Source organism: Pongo pygmaeus, chromosome 10, assembly GCF_028885625.2.
Source record: "Pongo pygmaeus isolate AG05252 chromosome 10, NHGRI_mPonPyg2-v2.0_pri, whole genome shotgun sequence".
Classification (NCBI taxonomy): Eukaryota; Metazoa; Chordata; class Mammalia; order Primates; family Hominidae; genus Pongo; species Pongo pygmaeus.
In genome coordinates this window covers 82,313,353-82,322,167 of record NC_072383.2, presented here as the reverse complement: position 1 = coordinate 82,322,167, position 8,815 = coordinate 82,313,353, and positions in this window count along the sequence as shown.

The following is an 8,815-nucleotide window of genomic DNA, read 5'->3' as shown; positions in this document are numbered from 1 at the left end:
GAGTACAGTTCTGTACTCAATGAATTCTCTCACATTTAATTAATTTAAAAATGTATATATTTTATGCTCACTTTGAATATATTTTTGTTGAATGTAGAATATTAGGATGATTATTTCCCTTTAGCATTTTAAAGTTGTCATTCCATTATCTTCTGGCCCCCATTTTTGGGTCACATCTGTATATCTTTATGCACTTATAAGTTATGGTATTCCTCTTGCAGATTTTGTGATTTTTTTTCTCTTTTTTTGCCTTTGGCTTACAGCAGTTTAACTACTAGTTTTGCATTTCTTTGAAGTTTTCCTTCTTATATGGGGTTGTAGATCTTGTTTGTTATGTCAGTAGATGTTTTTTACTTATTTGAATAAATTTTTAGTCATTATTTTTTCAAATATATTTTTATATCATATTCTTTCTCTTCTTTTCCTTGGGAATTCATATGACACATATGTTAAAATGCTTGATATTTTCTGTCATGTCTGCAAGACTATGCATTTGTTGTTGTTTTTCAGTCACTTTTTTCTCTGTTCTTCAAAATGGATGGTTTCTATTTATTTTTAGTTTTACTGAAATTTTATTTTGCAGTCTCCATTTGCTGTTAAACCAAGCCCGATTTTTTTTTAGTTCATATATTATATTTTTAATTCTAAAATTTCTATTTGGGTTCTTTAGTTTTTTTTTTTAAACAGTATTCATTTCTCTACTGAGATTCTTCATTTTTTTGTTCATTACGCATATTTCTTCCTTTAGGCCTACAACATATTTATTGTATCTGAACGTATTTGTCTATTAACTTCAATAACTAAGTCATCTCTGAATTTGTGGATTGGTCACAATTTATTGATGAAGGTTCACCTTTTATTTGCTGCCTTGCATAGCTAGTCCTTTATTGTAGGAGGGATATCATATATGTATATCATAGGGTATGGATTATGTGATTTTTATTTAATGAATGTTGACAGAGGTATGAATAAGGCTTGGTAGGCAGTTAAATTACTGGCAGATCCTTTTGATCCTCTTAAATTTCCTTTTATTGTTTGTTAGGGCTGATGTAATGTGTTTTGTTTTTAGACCCGTTGTGTTACCCTTACTCTCTGGGCCACAAGCTGTGGGTTGGACAAGGTCGCTCCAGATTATGGTCCTTCCACTTAAGGCATGGCCTTCTTGGAGTCTCTACTGAATGATGGAGGTGCTCAAGAAGACTTTTCATTCTGACTGGCCCAGAAGTCTAATGATTTTTATCCCTGCATGATCACATGCATTGCTGTTCAGCTCTCAGGAAATAGCAGCCATTTTCTGCTAAACCTTGCAGAGGCATGCCCTGAACGTGCTCAGCCCAGCCCTCGACAAGAACAAAGAAGAATCTCCTTAGCAGAATTCTGGAGAGAAGATCCTTCTCATTGAAACAGTTTCCTCATTGTAGATAAATTGCCCTACAAATACAACCACTGAGGCAGCCCTGAACTCTGATCTTTGCATCATTAGCTCAGTGATGGCACTATGGCCAGTATATGCTTGTCAACCTCCATGTGATATGATTTATAAAGTCTGATGTAGTGTTATTTGAAAGTAAAATTACATTAGTTGTAAAGGTATGTTGGAAACTCTAGGGTGAGCACTAACATTTTTTTCAAAATAATTATAATTGATATGTTAAAATAAGACAAAATAGAATTATATAGTGTTCAGTTAAAAGGAAAAAAAGGTAGAAAAGAGAGTTTAAAAAAACAGAAACAAATAACAAGTGAAACAAATAGAAAACGATTACAAATTTGATTGATATTTAGCCAAATGTGTACTAAGGTAAAGAATTTCAAGTGCTGTCTTGACTTCTGTGTGCTTCACAGAGCCCTCAAAGGCCTTACCATGAGTTCTTCTGCTCTCATCTGATATGCTTTTCACCTACTCAAAAAGGCAGTCCATCTGTCTAGCTCTGGTATCAGCCAGAACAGCTGCACTGCACCTGGTACTTAACTTAATGGGTTTCTCTTTTCTGCCATTGCACCAAATTAGTTAAACAAGCAAATTAGATTTTTCTACCATGTTTTAGTCTGGTCACACTGCCATAAAAAATTCCCATGAACTGGATAGCTTGTAAACAACAAAACCTTATTTCTCACAATTCTAGAGATGGAAGGTCCAAGTTCAAGGTACCACCAGTTTCTGGTGAGGGTCCATTTCCTGGTTCATAGATAGTGCCTTCGTGTGTGCTTACGTGATGAAAGGGGACAGGACAGGCAGCTCTATAAGGCCTCTTTTCTAAGGGAATAAATCTCATTCATGTAGCTCTGCCCTTATGATCTGATACCTCTCAAAAGTTCTACATTTTAATATGATCATATTGTTGATTAGATTGTTAGCATAGGAATTTTGAGAAGGGAGTACAAACATTCAGTCCGTAGTACATGGGAACCAGGGAGCACCTGAAACTTTTGTTACTACAATGCCTAGCTCCGAAATAACAAAATATTTGATTAAACCACACACTTCTTAGTAAAATACGGGTCAAAGAGGAAATTTCAAGAAAAATACTTAAATATTTGGTACTAATGGTAAACTTTTTGATGTAACAGTTTACATACTGTTTCAAAATTTATAGGGTTTGTTGAAAGCAGTGACTGAGTTCTTAGAGTAAAAAATTATAGCATTAAATACATTAGAAAAAAAGAAATATCTAAAATTAATAACCAAGATTACACCTTAGGAAATCATTATATAATGACCTCCTTTTTTTGTTTTTACAGTTTTTGGCTTAAAGTCTATTTTATCTGATACAGATTGAGTATTACTTAACCAAAATTCTTGGGACCAGGAGTGTTAATTTTTTGACTTTTCTCAGGCTGGGCACCATGGCTCATGTCTGTAATCCTAGCACTTTGGGAGGCTGAAGCAGGTGGACCACTTGAGCTCAGGAGTTCAAGACCAGCTTAGGAAATATGGTGAAATACCATCTCTATAAAATAAAATAAAAATAAAAAAATTAGCCTGCCAGCTTGGTGGTGTGTACCCATAGTCCTAGCTACTTAGGGGGCTGAGGCAGGAGGATCACCTGAACCTGGGAGGTCAAGGCTGCAGTGAGCCAAGCTCGCTCACACCATCGCTCTGTAGCCTGGGTGACAAAATGAGACCTTATCTCCAAAAAAAAAAAAAAAAAAAGAAAAGAAAAGTTAAAATTTTGATTTGATTTTTCAATTTTAGAATATTTACATTATATTTACTCAGTTGAGCACCCCAAACAGAAATTTGAAATGTTCCAATAAGTATTTCCTTTGAGCATGACCTTGAAGCAACATGTCAATGCTCAAAAATATTTAAGAATTTTGAGCATTTGAATATTTTATTTACAGGTTCAGGATGTATAATTACAGCTACTCCTGTTCATTTTTGTTTCAGTTTGCATAAAATATCTTTTCCATTCCTTCACTTTCACTCTCTCCATGTTCTTACAGATGAAGTAAGTTTCCAGTAGTTAGCATATAGTTGGGTCTTGTGTTTTTGTTATTGTTTTTGGTTTTTAAAAACAATTCTGCCACTCTGTATCTTCTAATTAGTGGCTTTCATTTTTTTAAAAACATTAAGTTTACTATTGAAGTAGGTAAGAACTTACTTCTATCATTTTGTTAATTGTTTCCTGGTTGTTTTGTGTATCATTTTTTCCTTTCTTCTCATAGTTACTTTTGTGGTTTTCTTTGATGCCAAGCTTTGATTGTTTACTCTTTCTGGTTTGTGTATCTGCTGCAATTTATTTCTTTGTGGTTACTAACACTAGCATAAACAATCTTGTAGTTGTAATAGACTATTTTAAGCTGATAACAACTTAACTTTGACTGGGTAAAAATACTCTAGTCTTTTGCTCTACCCCCATTATTTATATTTTTGTTGCCTTAATTTACACCTTTAAATATTTTGAGTTCCTTAACAACTTAACACAGCTGTAGTGATTTTTTACCATTTTGACTTTAGGAGAACAATTTTATGCTAAAGCAAGCAGAAAAAAAACCAATAATAATTAGAGCAGAAATTGGTAATAATATAAATAAGGAACCATAGAGAAAAAAATTAAATCAAAGCTGATTGAAACAATAATAAAAGTGATATGCCTCTAGCCAAGCTAGCCAAGAAAAATGGAGAAGACACACTTATATATATCAGAAATGACAGAGAATCCCATGGCCATTAAAAAAATAAATTTGATGAATAATTTTATACCCATACATTTGATAACTTACATAAAGTTAATAAGTTTCTAAAAGGCACAAAGCTAATACAAGGAAAAGTAGATAATCTGAATAAATCTATGGCAATCAGGAAATTTAGCCAGTAATTAATATTCTTCCAAAATGAAAGCATAAGGCCAAACTGGGTTCACTGGTGAATTATAAGAGAATAAATGGTGACAATATTCTATGATCTTCTTGAAAAATAAAAACAAATGAGATATTTTCTAATTCATTCTGTTCAGGCAGCATTATCCTAATAACAATATATGATAAACATATCAGGAGAAATTCACAGTTCAATATCTCTCATGAATATAAATGCAAAATGCCTTAACAAAAATTCTAGAAGACTGAATGCACAAATGTAAAAAGAATTATAAAACGAAGCCAAGTGGGATTTATTTCAGGTAAGCAAGGCTAATTCAACATTCAAAAAATCAATTAAGGTAACCCACCACATCCAAAATCTCAAGGAAAATATATTATATGACCATACTAGTTAATGTAGAAAAATCACGTGGCAAAACCCAATGTCGATTTTTGAGAAAAAACTCTTAGAATTTGAAATAGAGATAAACTTTTTCTGCTTGAAAAGGAATATCTACAAAAAAAGTACAGCTAACATCAGACGTAGTTGTGAGAAATAGCATGCCTTTTACTTAAGACTGAGGAAAAGGCCAAGAAAAAGGTCCCCATTCAATGCTTCTTTTAACATTATATGGAAGTACAAACTAGTGCAACAACATTGGGGAGAAAAGAAACATATAATTGTCTTAATTAGCAGATGACATGATTATAACAATTGTAGAAATCTCAAATAATTAGCAAGAAAACCCCCAACGATAAAAACCCTGGAAATAATAAGTGAGTACATCACGGTCACAGGATTCCAATTTATTATGCAAAAACCTAATGTTTTCTTAGATATCCACAACGAACAATTAAGAATTGCAATTAAAGTGTGAGGTTCTATGGTGTAATGGTGAGCACTCTGGACTCTGAATCCATGGAAGAATTGTAATTAAAAACATAGTACTATTTACATTAACACAAAACAAAGAAATAATAAGGTATAGAAATAATAAAACAAGTACAGCATCTATATGTGGAAAACTAAAAAACTCTAGTAAAAGAGGTAACAAATATCTAAATAAATGTGAGCTATTCTGTGCTCATGAATTAGAAGATTCAGTATTGATGTCAATTATTCCCTAATTGATCATTCCATGCAATCACACACACACCAAAAAAAAAAAAAAAAAAAAAAAAAAAAAAAAAAAAAAAACTCAGGAAGCTATTTTGTGGATATTGGCAAAGTGAATCTAAAGTTTATATGGGAAGGCAAAAGACCCAGTATATACAGCATAATACTAAAGTAGAGAAACAAAGCTGGAACATTGACACTACCTGACTGAGACTTACTATAACTCTACTGTAATCAATACACAAAAAGATTGGCATAAGAAGAGGCACATAAATCAAAGGGACAGAATAGAGAGCCACTCAATTAAATGCACACAAATGTCCTCTATTTATCTTTAGCAAAGGGAAAAAACAATTCAATGCATGAAGGGGAGTCTTATTATTTGGTGCCAGAATAATCAGAAATTCATATGCAAACATAAATCTAGACACAGACCTTATGACTCTTACAAAAAAGAACTCAAAGTGGCTCATACATCTAAATGTAAAATACAAAGCTATAAAATATGTAGGAGAAATCATGGAAAATTTGTTTAACCTAGGTTTTTTGAGAAGTTTACAGATACAACACCAAGATTAACAGTCAATGAAGGAGAAAATTGATGTTAGACTTAATTAAAATAGAAAACCTCTGATTGTGAAGGACACTTCAGAGAATGAGAAGACATGCCAATGACTGAGAGAAGGTATTTGTAAAATATGTAACTGATAAAGGATCTATAGGTAAAATGTACAAGGATGTCTTAATACTTTAAACATACCATCTAGTGAAAAAGAATGGATGAAAGATATAAGCGAAAACTTCATTGAACAAGATATAGTTGTGTGCCGCATAATGACATTTTGTTTAACAACAGAATGCATACACAATAGTGGTTCTACAACATTAAAGTGGAGCTGAAAAATTCCTATCACATAGTGACATTATAGCCATGGTAACACGGAAAACAAACTCACATGTTTGTGGGCATGCTGATGTAAGTAAACCTATTGCACTGTCAGTGATATAAACTAAATCATATAATATTTTAGATCTATTTAGCTACATAAATACACTGTGTTATAGTTGCCTACAGTATTAAATACAGTAACATATAGTACAGGTTAGTAACCTGGAGCAATAGGCTATACCACACAGCCTAGGTGTGTAGCAGGCTCTAACATATAGATTTGTGTAAGTACACTCTATGTGTGAACACATAATGACTAAATCACCTAACAATACTTTTCTCAGAATGTATTCGATCATTAAGCAATGTATGACTTTGTATAAAAGGGGAACAAGCATATAAAAATATTTTCAACTTCACTTGTCATTGGATATTGCAAATTCAATCAACAATGAGATATCACTATACAGCTATTAGAATGGCTAAAACAAAATAACATTGGGAGGCCGAGGTGGGGGAATCATGAGGTCAGGAGTTCAAGACCAGCCTGGCCAACATGGTGAAACCCTGTCTCTACTAAAGATTAAAAAAAAAAAATTAGCCCGGTGTGGTGGCACGTGCCTGTAATCCCAGCTACTTGGGAGGCTGAGGCAGGAGAATCACTTGAACCCGGGAAGTGGAGGTTGCAGTGAGCTGAGATCACGACATTGCACTCCAGCCTGGGCGACAGGTAGAGACTCCATCTCAAAAAATAAAAATAAAAAATAACAACAACAACATATCTTGATGTTACTAAATACTCGCAAAGATGTAGAGCAACATGACTTCTCATTTATTGTTTGTGAGGATAGAAGATGATACATGTATTGTTGAAAAAGAGTGTGGCAGTTTCTTACAAAGCCCAAAATTATTTTCCCACACTAACCATCATTCATGTTCACAGGTATTTATTTACTAGAAAACTCATGCCACACAAAAACCTGCACATGAATGTTTACAACAGCTTTTTCTTAATTCTCAAAAAACTGGAAGCAAACAAGATGCTTTTCTGTAGGTAAATGGATAAACAAATATGGTACCTATAGTGGAATATTGTTCAACAATGGTAAGACATGAGCTACATAGCCATAAAAATACAAGGAGAAAACTTAAATTTATGTTGCTAAGTGAAGGAAGTCAGTCTGAAGAGATGCTAGTTACATGACATTCTGAAAGAGGCAAAACCTTACAGACAGTAAAAAGATCAATGGTTGTCAGGGGTCTGGGAGTGGGTATGGAATGAAACTCACATAGGTGAAGCATAAAGTATTTTTATTGTATTGAAACTTTTTTATGCTACTATAATGATGAACACATGGCATTTTGCATTTGTCAAAATTAAAAAAAAACTTTACAGTACAGAGTGAAGCCTAATGTATGCATTCCTTTTTAAAAATATAGGAGGTCTCGGGATCACAGAAGAAGTGCAGACTGTCACACACACAAAATTAACTGTATGAAAAACTGACATTAGGGTCATTATAGCAGGCCCTAATCCAATGTATGAAACAACCACAGTGAAGGAGATGGAAAGGAAACATGCTGACCTAAACACTGGAAATTAGTTGAGTCTATGACCAAAAGCAAAGGGAAATTGCATACAATCACTGTGCTCTCATTGATAATGTTCTTTCTCACTAAGGTGTAGGTTAAAAATTCTGGTACTACTACACATGTATGCTGGGATGAAACAACTAAGAAGCTGGATGCTGAATAGTGCGAGCCCAGTTTCTCACTGTTGAAGTGGGAGTTATAAATAGGCAAGTGGTAGAGACTAGAATTATCCATGTGTTAATAGAGTTAGAGACATCAGAAAGAAGTCAATTTTAATAATATGAATGCAGATTGATACGTATATAAATATTTGTAAATATGTGTATGTATATATGGGTTAGTATACACACATATATTTATTTATGTTGTCAATTGAGAGAGCTTAAGAAAAATAGTGAACCTATAGATACAAGCACATCTGATACATAGACCTTGATCTCTAATATTATTTGCTAATAAGAGGAATGAAGTCTCCTTTGATAAATGGATGAAATAGTCAACATAAGACTGGAGCATCTTAGAATTCCAGCATATAAGGAAGGGTTCAAAAACAACACAAAGAAACACCCATAAACCTGGGAGTAAGTCAAAGGGATACTGGAGACAGCTGAGAGAACTCCCAATGGCCGAAGCTGGAACCTTTTGAGCAACAGAAAAGTAATATTGGATTTTAATCCAAAGTAAAATAAATACTTACCTATCTGGACTGATATAAATAAATAATTAAAGAAATTGATAAATGGGGGGTAGGAGACAAATATCTCATTCCAAGTAATTTATGTACTTTGTTCACCCTGGTAACCATAAACTCCTTAAGTGTGGGCGGCATGTAGTGACCTTTTCTTAAAGAGAATAGTATGAGAAGGGGAGGAAAAAGATAAGCTTTGACACTTTAGGACCCGAGAAACTAT